The sequence below is a fragment of the Maniola jurtina genome, chromosome 14 (genome assembly GCF_905333055.1).
Source record: "Maniola jurtina chromosome 14, ilManJurt1.1, whole genome shotgun sequence".
Classification (NCBI taxonomy): Eukaryota; Metazoa; Arthropoda; class Insecta; order Lepidoptera; family Nymphalidae; genus Maniola; species Maniola jurtina.
This window is the reverse complement of record NC_060042.1, coordinates 10,244,406-10,263,191: the sequence shown is the minus strand read 5'-3', so window position 1 is coordinate 10,263,191 and position 18,786 is coordinate 10,244,406.

The window sequence follows — 18,786 nt, the reverse complement described above, 5'->3', positions numbered from 1 at the left end:
TTAGTTTAGGAGCTACGATGCCACAGATAGATATACAGATACGCAGATACACACACCAAACTTATAACACCAGTCTTTTTGGATCGGGGGTTGAAAACATAAATTTCAAAACACTTTATTACTCTATATACACGATATAAGATAATCATAATATTTAATTATTTTAGTTTACACAAATAAAATTGTTATAATTTCAGCTAGTAAATAATCAACTCTAAAAGCCCTGATGACCCTGAAACCTTGAGAAAATAATTATGCTGATTATTTATACTGCAATGGCTTCCACAAATTTAAAGTAGGTACTTTGATTGTGGTGAATAATCCCAAAGGTAATATATTCAGAGTGGCCACAGCTTGCCTTTGATGAAAATTGTGGGTCTAAGAAGATCTATTGCGATAGTTAGAGGTATTATTACTAAAATAACTATTATAAAGACACGCGGGCATGTGCCCGTGACTTCGTCCGCGTTGAATTGTGCCTGTTTTCCTATGGAATTAAAAAGGGGGAAAGGGGGGATTAATGCTAATTTAGTGCCAAAATTAATCAAGCGATTGAGCCGTAAAAAAAAAGAAATCAAATACGTTTTGATTTTTAACCCCCGACCCAAAAAGAGGGGTGTTATAAGTTTGACGTGTGTATCTGTGTGTCTGTCTGTGGCATCGTAGCTCCTAAACGAATGAACCGATTTTAATTTAGTTTTTTTTTTGTTTTAAGTTCAAACAACAGGAAATCAAGTACAGATTTGGATTACATTAGTAGGTATCATTTATAGTTTTCGGCAATATGAAGAGGCTTTTGTTTTTCTAGTCACGTTGTACATCTAGGTATATTCTGAAAGTAAACGATAAATAGATAAACTTAGAAAATCTTGTTTGTAGGTAGGAAAAAGCTTTTCGAATGACCCAGTAACGGAATGGAATTTTCTAGTCTGTATTGCATTATGTAAATTGATTCTTTTTACGCTCGACTACCTTTATATGACAAGATTTACTTAACGACTGCTTGAAAAAAATGCAAAATTTTATTCTGAAGTAGAGTCTATATGTATGTAGGTACTTAAGCGACGGGTCTGCCCGCGAAATTCAAATTTAATGTAGTTTTTCGCAATTTGTAAACTAATACGACAAAGTAGGCTTATCGCATTCTATTTGCGACAATAACAGTATCATCCCCACCTATTTATATAAAAATCTTAACTTGATAAGGTCCAGTTTAAAAAATTTGCTCTTGTATCGACTAATATGTGAGTTACAGTCGATACCAGAGCTAATTTCTTAAACTGGACCTTTTTCATTCCATTCCATTCAAACAAAAAAACGAATTAAAATCGGTTCATTAGTTTAGGTGCTACGATGCCACAGACAGATACACAGATACACACGTCAAACTTATAACAGCCCTCTTTTTGTGTCGGGGGTTAAAAACAAGTTGTAGCTAAAGTTTGGTCAAAGCTATGTGGGTGCGAAAACTTATAAAAGGATATTAAACTACTATACATTCATGAAAAGTTAATCGTTCGGAGCAAACAGTGCCATCGTTTAGTTCTGGGAATATAGTTTGTGAAAATTTTGTAACTTTGCGTAATGATACGAGATTTACGGTATCACACTAATATTATAAAGGCGAAAGTTTGTGTGTGTGCGTATGTTTGTTACTCCTTCACGCAAAAAGCACTGGACGGATTTGGCTTAAAGTTCGGAATAGAGATAGATAATATCCTGGATTAGCACATAGGCTACTTTTTCTCCCGGAAAACCAAAGAGTTCCCACGGGATTTTGAAAGACCTAAATCCACGCGGACGAAGTCGCGAGCGTCAGCTAGTTTGCGAATTTGCATCCATTTTTAGTGATATTTCCTCTTGTCTCATTATATTTGCAATATTAATCTCATATAGTATATCTCACCCACAAAATTGACTTACATTTACCCGATCATGCATTAAAATAAAGAACATCTCGATTCAGAAATTGCAGCGCTCTCAAATATAATATTTTGAAAAGTAAATTTTTTAAATAAACTCGATGTCAAGGTCAATAACTTCCTTCAGCGTCGCTATTGACCTTTGTCTGTACAAGGACCCTTTGGTATTCAAACCTGGCAATTCATTGGCGCCAAGTGATTTGACATTGTGTTTTGAAGAGTGTAAAGACAAAGGTACGTATATATTCAGTGATTTATAAAGTTAGGTACCTATAATAATATTATTTTCTTTATAATTTTTAGACTGTACAGCATCTGCATTTTAGGCTAATTAATATCTATGTATGTATCTGTATCTGTGTATCTGTCTGTGGCATCGTAGCTCCTAAACTAATGAACTGATTTTAATTTAGTTTTTTTTTGTTTGAACGGTGGCTTGATCGAGAGTGTTCTTAGCTATAATCCAAGAAAATCGGTTCAGCCGTTTGAAAGTTATCAGCTCTTTTCTAGTTTCTGTAACCTTCACTTGTCGGGGGTGTTATAAATTTTTAATTTACACTTGAAAATTACAGTCAAAGAGAATTCTTTTTAACTTCGTAAAGTCAAGCTACTTACTGAAATTTTGCTACCAAAATATCGTAACACAAACCGTCCAAGGTAAAGTAACCAGAAAGTTAAATATGGGTTTTGTTTGCCGCAACGTGACAAACTCTCTATGAATGTAAAGTAGCTTACTCTATGCTAAGATTTCGTGTAAACATTTACTTTCGACTTTGTTGGAAATTTACTTATTTTATTCTGTAATTTTATCCTCTACCAATGTTAGATGTCATAGCTAGGTCAAAATAGGTCAAAATAAATAAATGATTTATGTGCAATACGAGTTAATAATAAATAAACACCGAAGCCTCAAGAGATATTTAATAATCACTACCAAGGGTGTATTTCAATATTTAGGATAATACGTATAAATTAACGAAATAAAACTTGTCCTTTCGTTATTAATTTATTGAAAATCGGTTTTGACGTTGACTTATAAAATATAGAATAGGATAGAATAGAAATATTTTTATTCAGATAACTGTATGTTTATTTGACAAGTTTGTATGTCAATTATCAATTATTTATTTGTAATACACGGGCCATATACCCACAACACATGCGCCACACATGCGCAACACACGCGCTTTACACGCGCAATACACGCACAACACACGCGCAATCCACGCGCAACCCACACCCAATACACGTGTAATACACGTACCACACGACTGCAACACGCACTACACATGCGCAACACACGCGATACAAATGACCAACAAACGCGCAACACACGCTACAAACGCGCAATACACGCGCCACACACGCGCACTACAAGTGCAATACACGCGTCATAACATTTGAGTTCTAGTAATATTATATGCAGCAAAAATAAATTGATTACTAATGACTTTACACCAACCAAGGTGTCACGTTAGCTTCCTTGAAAAGTTACACTAGGGCCTTTGATCATCATACTCGTATACTCGTAATTAATGAAATGCCGGAACGATACCATTTCACAATTTTAAATTAACGAGTAAAATATACCGTATCACTCGTTATACGGTATATATTTTAGAGAAAAGCGAAACGTACAGTCGGAATATAAATCATTAAAAGTTTTAATTGAAATTGAACCGTCGAGAAGCTTTGTAGAGGTCCAAGTAGGAAATTACTTCTGAAAATAAAATTTGTCAGTTTCATATAAGCTTAAGTTATTAATTTGTTTATGAACAAGAAATGAACGAGTGTTATAAGTATTTTTTTTATTGAACTTTACTTTACTAAAGGTCTAGTAACCGTTCAAGCTTCACTTGATTCGACTTTCTAAAAGTCCTTTCTTAGACGGGGGGGGGGGGGGGGGGGGGTTGTTCGTTTTAGAGAAGATCTACATGCAAAAAACGTTTCTAGACCCAGCCGGGATGGGTAAAGTCGATTAAAAGTGAAAGATTTATCATATTGTACCCCTACATAATCGAAATCCCACTGACTCGTACGAAGCGATTTGCTTCCTCGTTTCTAATAGGCACTGCTAGAATATGAGATTCCCTACCGGCTTCAGTTTTACCCGCTGGCAATTATGTATTGGCGCTCCACCTTAGACTGCAACATTCCTGTACCTGTAACCTGTTTGGTGTGATTGCAGTCAAGCGCAAGCCTATATAGTTAAAACCGGCCCAGTGCGAGTCAGACTCACGCACTGAAGGTTCCGTACTCGGGTATTTCTTCCAACATTTTGCACGATAAATCAAAAACTATCATACATAAAAATAAATAAAAATCTGTTTTAGAATGTATACATAAAGCCCTTTCATGTGATACCCCATTTGGTATAGTTATCTTACTTTGAAAATTGAAACACATTTATATTTTTTTTTAATGATGTAACCACAAACTCGCGATTTTCAGATTTATTCTTGTACTTGTGCTGTAAGACCTACCTACCTACCAAATTTCATGATTCTAGGTCAACGGGAAGTACCCTATAGGTTTTTTGACAGACACGACGGACGGACGGACGGACAGACAGACAGACAGATAGACAGACAACAAAGTGATCCTATACGGGTTCCGTTTTTCCTTTTGAGGTGTGGAACCCTAAAAAAGCGACATGAAAACCATTTAATTGCAGTAAACGGAGTTAAAAATTTGATCAGCACTTTTTAATTGATGGCCAAACGAGACCGCCCCCGGTAGCCGCTGACGAGGCTTTGATAGGTTTTCCTTTTTGAAAGCTGTTGCAAAGTCAACTTATGAAATGTGCATCATACGCTGGCGTGTAGGCAGGCAGCTGCTTTTGAAGCTTTACATAATACTGACAAAGGCTTTTACTTTTTATTTGTCAAAGTTATTCATAGTAATTAACAGTAGGTACTTTATTAAAAAAGTCATTGTTTAAGGTTCTTTTAATCTACGTAAGTACCGAAAGAGTGCTTATTAAAGGTATTAAATTATTGATTGTACTTGTTTTATTCCGGTACAAGTTAGTCCTAGTCTGCGATCTTATTAGGTGGGGCTGGTGGTAAGTGATGATGCTGTTTAAGATGGAAACGGGCTAATTTGGAAGAAGCATGGCAGTTTTATTGAATTAAACCCATACTATAGTAGATCCTAACTGGCTCCTAATACATAGTAATAACAATGTACAGCCGAGTATAACCAACAGAATCCGAGCGTGATGAGTAAGTAAATAGCTGTTTTATTTCGTAGTTCTATAGCTTTTTCACAATTTTATCAGCGTGATTATAAGTTTTTACGAGAAGTTATGGAGTTTCTCATGACGTTTTCCTTCACCGTTGAATTAAGTGGTATTTTAATTCCTTAAATTGCATGTAACTTCGAAAAGTTAGAAGTGCATACCCGGACTCGAAGTCCGAACGCCAAATAGAAGGCTGAAGTGTTAAATACTAGGCTATAACCGCTTTTTCCTTGCTTTATTTTTCACTCCTTAACGTTAAATAACTTGTTTGGGGAACCAAACAGTAGTTCAAACAATTCACAAAATTTCCCTCGCGTCCCATTCACCTCTATAGTGATTTACTCGTTTCTGTTCACAATCTGATCATGTAGTTCACTCACGACTTGAAAGTAAGTTGAACCAACTTGATTTATTGAAAAGACTCCCACAAAATATGTAGGACCAACGCTTGGAAGAAAATATTATTATATTAATAATACTACGTACTCCAAAAATATTTGTCTTTTGTAGATCTAAAAGTTCCCGGGCCCTATTTCTTAGAAATAAGACATAATAACGCATTTTATGTCGAAAATGGTTAAAAAATTAAAAATGGTTTTAAATGTGGACGTGATAATATGTATATATCTGAGAAAAAGCATGATGTTATGTATGTATAGCCATAGATGTGGGCAAAGCCGTGGGTACAGCTAGTATATTTTAGTTATTTTATTGCGGAGGTTAGTTTGGAACCAACAGACAAGTATACATAATGTTAGTGAATACGCGACGGTACATTTAGCATTTTAATTTTCCGTGGAAACCGACCAAGTAGGCAATAGATCTGTAATAATACCCTAAGGGTTTCTTAAGAAATTTTCCCTAAACATGGGTTGATGATTTCTGAGGAACAGATTATTTATTGTATGAATTGGACATCGGCCCAATAAGCGTTCCATACAGCCTATTCATACAACCTCTAGACACATTTTAATGGATTAAAAGACCCTGAAAATTATAATTATGGCCTATTCAAATTATTCAAACCTTTTCATATCGCTTCGAAGTATACTTGCGTTAATATAATGGCAGAAACATATTAACACGCCTGGCCACTAATGTTAAAGTTGGCGTTATGAAAGATTGACTGATAAACCAATAGCGTGGCAGAATAGCAACATCAATTCGTACCACCAAATAGATCGATAAATTACCTCTTGCCACCTCTTGCACTGATTCGTCATCATCATCATTATCAACCACAGACATGGATTTACATTTACATCACTGTGGTCAGGCACCACGCTGGCTAAGTGCGGATTGGCAGACTTAACATTCGTTTGAGAATATTATAACTCAAAATTTAAAAAACCCCCGACACAAAAACCTCAATAAGAAAACTAGAAAAGAGCTGATAACTTTCAAACGGCTGAACCGATTTTTTTCGATTGTAGCTAAGAACACTCTCTATCAAGCCACCTTTCAAACAAAAAAAACTAAATTAAAATCGATTCATTCGTTTAGGAGCTACGATACCATAGACAGATACACAGATACACAGACACACAGATACACACGTCAAACTTATAACACCCCTCTTTTTGGGTCGGGGGTTAAAAAGACAACTCTCAAGCACGTTTCCTCAAAATGCTCAGATTCAAGAGGTTCAATATACATCTGAGTTATTTTACTTTACAGCAACATACACCAGACGGCTGACACCACGTCGCCACGTCAAGGTACGAGTGGTAATAATTTTTTGTCCTTTTGCCACGAAAGTTGATTATCACGTTGCTAGTTGCTACTACTGCAATCGTGATTGGCTTGATATACTTGCTGCAACATCAATATAGCAAAAGTGTGCCATCCATCACCAGACCAAGAAGAAATACCAATTTATTATAATACTAGCTGACGCCCGCGACTGCGTCCGCGTGGATTTAGGTTTTTCGAGATCCCGTGGGAACTCTTTGATTTTCCGGGATAAAAAGGATAAAATCCAGGATATTATCTATCTCCATTCTGAATTTCAGCCAAATCCGTTCAGTGGTTTTTGCGTGAAGGAGTAACAATCATACAAATACACACACATACACACAAACTTTCGCCTTTATAATATTAGTGTGATGATAAGTAGATAAGTTTTCTTTCAGTTTTTCCAGTCAGTACATTCTTGCTCCAAAGGAAGAATTTGATTCGATTAAACTCATCTAGCGCGTGGCATGTCAAGTGTGTTTCCGGCCTTATCTTCGCAGAAATACTTCATTGTATTATCGAGGAGCCACGCTCTCAGTGATGTGGGTAAGATCTCTCTAGAATAGATACAGTCGTGCGGAATAAAATATATTGTAAGCCCGAAGTATTCTTTGGAATATATTATTAACCCCCGACCCAAAAAGAGGGGTGTTGTAAGTTTGACGTAGGTATCTGTGTATCTGTCTGTGGCATCGTAGCTCCTAAACTAATGAACCGATTTTAATTTAGTTTTTTTTTTGTTTGAAAGGTGGCTTGATCGAGAGTGTTTTTAGCTATAATCCAAGAGAGCCGTTTGAAAGTTATCAGCTCTTTTCTAGTTACTGTAACCTTCACTTGTCGGGGGTGTTACACATTTTTAATATACACTTGTGAAATTTATGTTTTAAATGACACTATTTGATTTACCACCGTTATTTCATACAAAGAAGGAAAATAAATCATGTCACACTGAATCCATGACTCCGCATGATGACTACGCATCTCGAATTTTCTGTGAAATCATCCATCTCTAAATATGGCTATGCATTCAATATCTAGGATATTGAACTAGCAATAAACCAAAGACGGATTAGTCTCACAAAGCAACGGGCGACAGTTACAACGGCTTTGTGTAACAGCTGCAACTGTTGTGAGACCGCTTCCCATTCATCCAGTATGACACAAACCATTGCTTTGGATTTATACCCAATGCACCTCCAATTACTTACCTTTATCACGGTACACCATAACAGATTAGCTATGTTACAGTAGGACCATAGAATATTTTACAGTCCCTTACAGGTAGAGAAGAGGTTAACTTCACAAAAACGTTTCAATAAATCTTTTGGTCTTGTGACTTCGCAATTAAGTGCAATACAGCTTGCATAGCACTGCAACCTAAAATTTAAAAAGCGCCTCTCTTTCTATCCCGTGAACTTTTATCTCTTTCTCTCATAAAAGATAAAAGAAAGTACCTTCAAAAGGCGCGTCACCCTAGTTAGCAGTAGAACCACAAGTTATACTTTTACTGAACCAATATCAAAAAGATATTTCGAAATACCTACTATATTTTTCCACTATACCACTCGTGACTAGAGTTTCAAAATGAATAATGTATTTTCAATACGTTTTAAACTGCGAAAGCTAATTTAACGTCCACAAAGTTGAAAAGTTTAGAATTCTACCGACTTAAGCAAAGCTTTATTGATATAAGAACTCCGAGTAGTTTCGGTAAGTTAGCTAAAAATCGCTTTAAACTAAAGTTGCGACCAAGCTTGTTTAAAAATTAATCTAACTTGCCTCATAAATTGTGAATAGCAAATTGTTCCTTTTATGTATCTTGTGTATCTGTGTATCTGTCTGTGCATCGTAGCTCCTAAACTAATGAACCAATTTTAATTTAGTTTTTTGTTTAAAAGGTGGCTTGATCGAGAGTGTTCTTAGCTATAATGCAAGAAAATCGGTTCAGCCGTTTGAAAGTTATCAGCTCTTTTCTAGTTACTGTAACCTTCACTTGTCGGGGGTGTTATAAATTTTTAATTTACAATTGTATACTATAAAAAAAACCAGACCACGTTTCTCTGTTTTCTCATTTTCACTAAGTATATCCTTTATGGTACAGAAAGTCGTATTAAATACATTTCAAAGGATTCCCAAAGCTTTTGTACAGAAAATTGTCGTTCTGTTACTACAAAATCGACACGATTTCATTCAGCTTTGATCTTCAAAAGCAATTAGTAATATTTGATAGCCCTTTTAAGGTTTCATCTCTATGTTACTAAGATAAATGCAAAATAATAATTTTAATTAAGAAAATAATTGCCATTTCTTTCACATTACACATTCTTATTACCGGATTAACTTAGGAGCTGACCTGCTGGCGAACAAAATTGTGCAAAATAAAATTCACAGGAGAAGCAAAAACCGAATGAAAGCCGTTTAAACTTTACTGTTACTCTAAAATGTACATTTTTGATCGAACGTCGATCGAAAAGATCGAACTTTGGACTTATTTTTAGGCCGTTTTTCTTGGAAATCAGTTCAATTTTGTATTCAGTGATTGATGAAGATGATTTCGATATTCAAGAATGTTGAACTCAATTTCAGTACAGTTTTAGGCCCTTTGGTATAAAATAAGTCCAGATTTACTTTCAGTGGGTCCAAAACAACAGATTAAAGAAAAAAGTACCTATTTTAATCAGAAGTACTTAGCAAAGGTTGCCTGGTAGAAATTGCTCCAAGCAATAACGCCGCCTTTGCACACAATTGTTTTTTCTGTTTTCTTCTTTCAGAGTTATGATCCTTAACATGTGTTTTTGTGTGCAATAAAGTGTTCTATCTATCTATCTATCTATCTACTTACACCGTTTTATTCGCCATTCCCTTATGTATCGCGTATTTTATCGACTTTGAATCGAGAAAACGTTTCGTTTTGAATGAATTCACTTTGGTTGGGCTTTAACGTGCGGTCAGCATTTTAGTTTTATGTTTGTTTTAAAGGCAAAGTTACGACATACTCTTTAGAAGTTTTTTTTACCATGCACTCGTAATTAAAATTGAAATCATACTTTGCCTTTATTAAAAGTTTTCGACGTAAAGTTGTCTCATTATTAGAATAAGGTAAAGTTATTACAATTTCAACTTTTCACAAGCAGTCAGAAGAATTTTAAAATTTCAACTGTAGTATGCTGTCACTGTAATATTATGATAAAGTTCTGGAATTAGTATTCGTGCCACGTATTTCAGAATCGCGTTGCTCGCTTTTGCCATCAGGCAAATACGAATTAAATACACTAGTATGTATGCATACATAAAGTAGAGTTACGTCTGGTTTCGGCCTCGCCTAGTTACCATACCACCAGGATTATCATCCAACCCCACCATCATCATCATCCTCAGAAGCTATCGCCAGCCCACTATTGAGCTTTTCCTTTTATAATATGTTTAGATGTAGTTATATGTATTGTTAAATAATATTGTCATCGTTGTCGGCTCAAACGATAGATAGATGTCTAAAGCTGGGCATGTCACTTCCAAAGATTTCCACAGAATTTGCCGTGTGTGCCTTTTATGTCCAGGGGCTTCCAGTACCTCTCTTCAAATTTTCCTCGTCCAAATTGGGCTATTCTTGTCATGCAAATGATGGCCATAATATTTTTGTGTAAGAGCCTCCATATAAAGAGCAATACCTATAAAGATTTCTGGTTTTATTATATGTTTAAATGTCTGAGACAATATAAAACTTTACGGTTGGGGTTTCCTTTTTCCACCCTGCGCGATCTGAAAATATATTTACTGTCAGGTTTTTACGACAACTCGGCACTTCAGTGACTAATTTCAAAAGAACTGGGCGGACATATTGTTCTGGAAATCACTTTCCTTTGTACACGTTTTGTACTTGTGGTGGCCTCAATTTCATTTCAAATAAACCTGATTTCGGAAGTTTAGCTGAACAGATTTAGGGCCTACAGGAACGTATCATATCCATTAAAATTGCTTACTAACAGGAAATTTTAGAGTTCTGTTGTGGCCGCGGATCGAAATACTTAGTTATTATTTGGTTACTACCGCTCCAGTGATATTCGGTAGAGTTGGATCCCGGGCAGCACTTCTAACTTTTCGGAGTTATGTGCGTTTCAAGCAAATAAATATCAATTGCTTTAACGATGAAAGACAACATCGTGAGGAAACTTCCATGCCTGAGAATTCTTCGTGATGTCAAAGGTGTGTGAAGCCTACTAATCCGCACTTGGCCAGCGAGGTGAACTTTGTCCTAAAATTTTCTCATTCTGAGAGGTGTCCTGTAGGCTGATGATATGTTGATCATGATGAATACCATTGATCAGGACTTCCTAAGTGAGAGCATACACTTTTACATAAATACTTGAATGCTAGATTCGGTATTCCCGAAGTTTCTTATTTGGATGATAATTTAGCATGACAAAGTGGATAACTCCTCCCATAACTTCTAACTTCCTTATTTTTTACGATCATAAAAGTTTTTACATTTGCCTTTAGGAAAATAAAATAGATTGTAACCACGTACAGAATTTTTATAAGTATATTTACTCCAAGTTACTTTTTACCTTACTTTATTTTCACATGAACTAGCTTTAGTACGTGTGAAAATTAGGGTAAGCTAAAGTGTTTTGGGTCAACTAAGTGCAGTATGCAATTTTACTGTATATGTTACTTATATTATGCTTTTAAACTGCTAAGGTTTTAAGGAAAAACTGTGCCCGGGTTAGAACTCCCAGTATTTTTTTTCGATTTCCTATATAAGAAGCTGAAATCTACTATTTAATCTTCTCAAGTTAACAGGGCTCTCTCTGTCACTTACTCCATACAATCGTAGTTCCAATTTCATTTGAATATTAAGCAACCAAAGTCCATGAAATGCAGACATATTCTAAAAACTAATATATGTGCCTGAGGTGTTTTAGATTTTTCTAAAAATATGTAGTTTTAAAATTACAGGGGCTCAAAGATTTGTATGTGAATTTTTAAGACCGCGTTACTTTGAAACCGAATAGATATTAGTTTCTAGAACATGTATGCATTTCATGGACTTTGGTTGCTTAATATTCAAATGAAATTGGAACTACGTTTGTATGGAGCGAATGACGGAGAGACTCCTCTTAATCTTCAATTATAGTTCAATATCAATTAGTAGTTATCTTCAATTCACCGTACACGTCTCGAAGTCGAATCTGCATTAGTGCAATTAGATTAACAGTAATTGCCAGTTTGCTCAAGATGCCAGGTAAACATTGAACTGTGTCATACAGTATACTCCTAGTATGTATTACTAGTATGAAACTTCTGTAAACAAGTAAGTAAACCTAACTTGGACAGAGTCAACAAATGACTGGAGCCAAATGCTAGAGACGGCAATGGCAACATTTCGAAGCCACGTTGTCAGGCCTTGTCTGGGTTCGCACGCTATGCAAGCTATCTCTGAACCAAATATGATGTCCACAACTTTATCCACGCGGTCTTAAGATTTTTAAGTATCTCGTGGGAATTCTTTGATTTACCAGGTCAAAAAATAGCTTATATCCTCCCTTGGGATGCAAACTATCTCTACCAAATTTCATCAAAATCGGTTAATCGGATGGGCCTTGAAAAGCTACCTGACGACAGAGATGTTGTAGAACAAGTCTACAACATCTATTCTTATCGTTTTGCGACAAAGTACCTAAACAATTTCAAATACAACTCCGTTCACGCTTGACTATCCAGGATATCTTGTCATTTCTTGTTACCACTGAAGTAAATACGAGCGTAATGACGTGGGCTAAGATAAACATGTATTTGGTAAATACCTATTGTAGGAACGTGTGTTTATAATAATACTAGGTGACTAGGCCGTGCTTACGCGTAAACAAAACACAGGTGCCTGCTCTCATGCTCTCCTTTGTAGGGATTTTTCCCTCAATCAGCCCCCCAATTGTCAGAGAAAAAGTATTCATCGTTATCGTAATTGACAACAAATTGATAGGTTGAATTCGCTTTTTGTGTATTGTTTATGTACTAGCTGCCACCCGCGACTTCGTCCGCGTGGATTTCGGTTTTAAAAATCCCGTAGGAACTAGTTACATATGTTACATATACCATCGATATTCTTATGGAAGGCCAGGCATCGTCACAGGAACTAAGATGTCTAGTATATTCATACTACGCTACGTGTAGAAATCTGCTGAGCCTAACGTGATGAAGAGGGGACACGAGTATAAAACCTCAGGATTTAGTTAATAAGTTTGTCAATTAATTTTAGTCTACGTAATTGTAACTTAGATAAGATAGTTTTAAGAATAAAGTTTATTTAGTAAAAAGCCTCCATTTTCTTCAGTCAACCCTGGACGCTGCTGTAATACGTAACTAACTCTTTGATTTTCCGGGATAAAAGATGTTTATGTGTTAATCTAGGGTATAATTTATATCCATTCCAAATATCAGCTGAATCTGTTCAGTAGTTTTTGCGTGAAAGAGTAACAAATATACATACACACAAACTTTTGCCTTTATAATATTAGTGTGATTTATTCGATTGTGTTTAGTCACACCGTGGTAAGATATGAAACACTCATGCAGATGTATCTATCTAGTCTGTGAACACAAGAACTAGTTTGGATTTCAGAACAACCCAAAGTAGTTCACCAATAAACTTCACAGACTGTAAAATATAGGTTCCTATTCTACATTGTGTTTATTCAACCCTTAAAAATACATATTTAGAGAATTCGGCCCCCAAAATTGCCTACATTCCAATATGAATAAAATTAAATATGATCATGAAATTCGACAGGAAAATTTCTTCACAAAGAGCAGTGAGCGTTTCCATATGAGAATTTCAGTTGAAATTAGATTCCATTCCAATCGTTAGCAGCATCGAGTGAATACAAAATACAAAATTAGATTCGGAAGTTCATTGAAGAGTTCGTTGCAAACAAAACAATTATCGAAATTGGAAAATATTTGTAAGGAGAATCAGCTCTCTTGAATTCTTACTCTATATTTATAGAGATTTTATCCTGAATAAACACTTCAATTGATAGTAATAATTAATTAATCTTTTATTAGCTGATGCCTACAACTTAATCCACGTGAATTAAGTTTTTAAAAATCCCGTGAAAACTCGTTAATTTTTCGAGATAAAAAGTAACCTTTGTCACTCTCCAGGTCCTTTACAATGCCCTTGCAAAGAATCCTGTCAATTAAAGCACAAACCAACAAACACACACACTTACGCATTTATAACATGGGTTGTATAAGGTACTGATTTCTCTTGCATCTTTTTCTATAGAATAAAAGTTCTAATACATATTTTTATAATAAACACGTGGGTGGATATGCAAGTTAACAAATTGTTACTTAAACTCTAAAGATGTAAGTATAGGTATTCCACAGAACATATCAATTACCTACCCTTTATTTAACTTCGCTTTAAACTTGTTCGTTCGCGGAACATGCAACAGCTGACTAACTTTTCTCCCTTCACGTACATATTTTTATACAGAACTAAAGTTATCCTGGAAATTACAAAATTCAGCCTATTATGCAAGGGTCTACCCTTTATTTTATCTTGAGGAAAATCCGTCATGGATACCATTGGCCACGGGAAAGCACAATGGTTATGTCGGACTCCTATCGACGAGAACGAAGTTTCATCCCACCGCTGACGATGAAGCACAAGGGACCGACAACGCCTCGTTACTCTGGAAGCGGATGTCCATCGCAGCAGACAACCACTGCAACACTACGTTTCCCTAAACACCGTTAGAAGCATGCCGGAACCACAGAACGCCAACGAACCCGAGGACCACACTGTGAACGACGGACCGCACCCTGTTCATCATCCACAGGTCCTCTCGAAGACTGGGTTCGCGGGGAGGGCAATTCCCTCTCCACGTTTCCCATCCTCACGGGTCAAGTTTGGTGACGGGCGAAGGAGATCCTCGCCCGTCACCAAACTTGACCGGTGAGAAACAAATGGGGCAGTCAGTGATTGGATGGTTGATGGAACATTCATCACCAACCACCCAAACACAGCCACATCCTCCGCTCCTGGGTGCTATGCCCCATGGGTGCATCCTACTGCGCCCTCTGCTCGGGGCACTCAGAGGGACGCGCGGACAACACCCCCGCCCTGTCAGGGCAATTAGCCATGGTCAACAGTATTTCATTACTTAGTAACCATTTTGTTAACCATGTTACTATGGTATACCGGCCCGTTAGTTCGTTCGTAACCTATGCGTTCGCGCGTCGTTCATCCGGGGGAGTTGAAACATTATACAGTTCTTGTTTGAAGGCTTCTGACGTAGTATATATTATTCCCTATATTCGCTATATTGTTCCCAACCATCGCGCATCGCGTCCATTCAAAGGGAACGAGAGAAAAGTTTTTAAGCGGCCATTTAACAACCCCCAGAAGAATATAAACCGTGTTCTATGCAAACGGGAGAGTCGTAAGCCATTGTCAACCACTCGACTGCGACACGATTTTGTGTTCATTATCTCACAAAATTGCAAAATGTTGTATAGGTAGTCAAATCACAAGAAATAGAGATCTTGAGGTATATGAGTTTTATGTACAAATTAAATATACCCACAATAGCTAGAGCATTTCTTCATTTTGTCAAACTATATTATGAAAATATAGCACATTTTTCAAAGTGATTTATGCTCAGTAACTCTGATGTATAAATAGGTAGATATGCTAACAAAATTATTAAGTTGTAAGTAAGTAAGTAACGTAACGTAAGTGAAAAAATTCCAAAATAAAAATAAAACACTTACTATATTTTTCCCTTACCTTTTCCAAATAAAATAATTCGTTAAAGAGAATAAATAGTCGTAAGGTCTAAAGTGGTTCATCGGTGTTGGTAATGTATTATGTACAAGTAGCACTAGTGCATAAACCTGAATAGCAGAGTACAGTGAATATGACAAGAGTTCTAGACATTTTCAAACTGCCTAATTTGTTCGGATGGTCATCTAAAGTGAAAAGTGCATAATTTTGTATGGTTTTTAGGTCCATTTGCTTACTCGTATTTTGTATGTGGTATTTTTAATGACGAATCAAGCTTTTACTTGAATATTAATGAATATAGAAAAGTAAAAGGGTAGGTATACAAAATAATAGTGGTTCTTGTTGGAAATCAACCTGAGAGATTTGGAAGTTCTACATCTCAATGTGGAAAGATTTAAGCCTAATGCGGCTAATTCTGTTCTACACAATTTGTAAACTAAACTAAACTAAACAAGTTTCAATCTAGAACTATCCTTTTTCGCAAAGAGCATTATGAAAGGGATAGCAATACATTTAGACCTGTCATTTGATAGGTAAGGAATTATGTACTACGGAAGTAGCCATATTATCTGTGTTAACAAATAATTTTATGTTAGTTCTGTAAGAGTACAGAAGTAAAACAAAGACTATTTAGCACAAAGAAGCATTTCCCATGTAACTTAATTTATTATTACTTTGTAACTAAAATTTTGGTACATGCAAAATATAAATAAATAAATAATTTAAGAAAAGCTAATAAAATATGTAATAAACCATTATTGTGGAACCTCCTGTTCTCTTTAAATTCATAATACGGAAAACTTTTCGTTTACTCAGCTCTTAAACTGAAATATCTTAACTTTGATTAAAGAAACCGTCTACTTCGATGGAACTCCAACGTTTTTATGGTTTTGTTTTTAATAACGTTGATTACAAGTACTCCATTAAAACTAAGAGAAATGGCAAGAACTTCGCCGTTCTAGTTTGATGCTAGTTTTAATTGTTAAATGCCTCTTAAGAACCTACCCTAATGAAAACAGAGTAATTAAAAGATGAAAGCGACTTATGCGATCATAGATAGAGCCGGAAGTTTGAAGGAAAATACCGATTTCAGTTTGGGTTCCCCAATTTGATATGTTCATTCAATTAAATAAATCTTATTCAGGCATTTATTTATAATTATTTTATATACCTAATTGACTCGTTGATCCAGTTGTTAGCATGTTCGACTACAGATGACGAGGTGCTGGGTTCGATTCCCGGGTCAAGCCAAAAAATAGGTATGGAATCCGGGCTAGAGCCCAGAGTTAAGAAGTTTAGTTTAGGAAGTGCCTCGCAGAAAACGTAAAGCCGTACATTATGTAGGTGTGAGTAAATAAAAATGTGTGTGAGGTATGTGTGAGGTCTGTGTGTGAATAATTTTTTTTCGCAATCTACGTCTGCCTACGTACCTATTGAATTAACGGACCTCTATCAGAGTGCGCCTCTATTCCAATTTACAAACTAAAATCGTATTCCAGAAACTGTCAAAAACAGATACAGGACAAGGCTAGGGTACAACGCGAATGAAAAAAATCTTATTTAGAATCAGCGATTTGAAAATCTACAAGATTAAAAGTGGCTTATAATAGGTAATCTGAAGTTGTTGATATTATAAAACTTTTTTCTACATTTCGTAATAAAAAACATAGATGTGTATATGTGTGTAAACCTGGCCATTTTTTAACCCTCGACCCAGAAAGAGGGGTGTTATAAGTTTGACGTGTGTATCTGTGTATCTGTCTGTGGCATTGTAGCTCTTAAACTAATGAACCGATTTTAATTTCGTTTTTTTTGTTTGAAAGGTGGCTTGATCGAGAGTATTCTTAGTAATAATCCAAGTAAATCAGTTTAGCCGTTTGAAAGTTATCAGCTCTTTTCTAGTTACATTAACCTTCACTTGTCGGGGGTGTTATAAATTTTTAATTTACACTTGTCCATGCCTAATATCCCAGATCAATATTTGGAATCGCCAAACTGATAGTACAGATGGTTGTCTAAAACACATAACAGTCTAGCTTTTCAACGACTGACTGATAATAATGTTACTTCAGTTAGAGCGAGTAGAGCTCACACGAAACCGCAAGGCTGATTCATTCCCTATCCACGTTCACGGCTCGTAACCACTATGTGAGCACCGAGTATTAGCTTATCGCAACTTGTCTGCTACCTACTGTCTCGCACCGTACAACTACCTACGTGTGGATGCGAACTGAAGCAGAACACTCAACAGACTTCAGAGCTTCGAACTTCGAACAAATGAGATAACGTGATAAAGTTATGATTATTATGGGTATACGTTTTACTGAGACGGCTCATGGGGATGCGGGTTGCGGTAGCGACGGGGTAGCGTGTGCCTGAGGGTTGCGGGTAATAGCAGCGCTTGGGCCGGTGTACCCTGGTAACATGGTTAACAATTTTTCTTCATGGGATATTGTTGACCATGGCTAATTGACCTGGAAGGGAGGGTGTTGTCTGCGAGCAGAGGGCGTAGTATACGCACCCATGGGGCATAGCCCCAAGAGCGAAGGGTGTGGCTGTGTGGGGTGGTTGGTGATGACTATAAATGAGTGTTACATCACCCATCCAATCACTGGCTGCCCCACCGGTTTCTCGCCTGTCACATCACACATATTACTATCAAAATGTGTCTAAAATGAATGCATTTTTTTCTTTCTTTAGGACTTGGCTGAGCCACATTTGTAAAAAATGTATGATTCTTTCACAATACTTGAAAATGTTAGAATATGCGAGAGAAAAGGAAACTTAGGTAAACACAGCGCCTTAAAGGGAGTTTTCACCTAACAATTTGTACTAATATGAATGTTTGTCGAATAGATAGCTATAGATATATTAGTGTTGTAGCTAAAGGTGGTTGTGTGTCTATCCTTGTTGAACCACAATACTATTTACTCTCTCTGGCAGAACAAACGGACCACAAACTAAATAAATTTACACTTGCACCTACAAACGATTTTCCAATCAGCAAAAGCGCGAGCTTACCAACAGAATACAAATGTGGTAGGAATATTAAATTCCAACGATTTTATCCGTCGAAGGCTTATAAATTATATTGAATT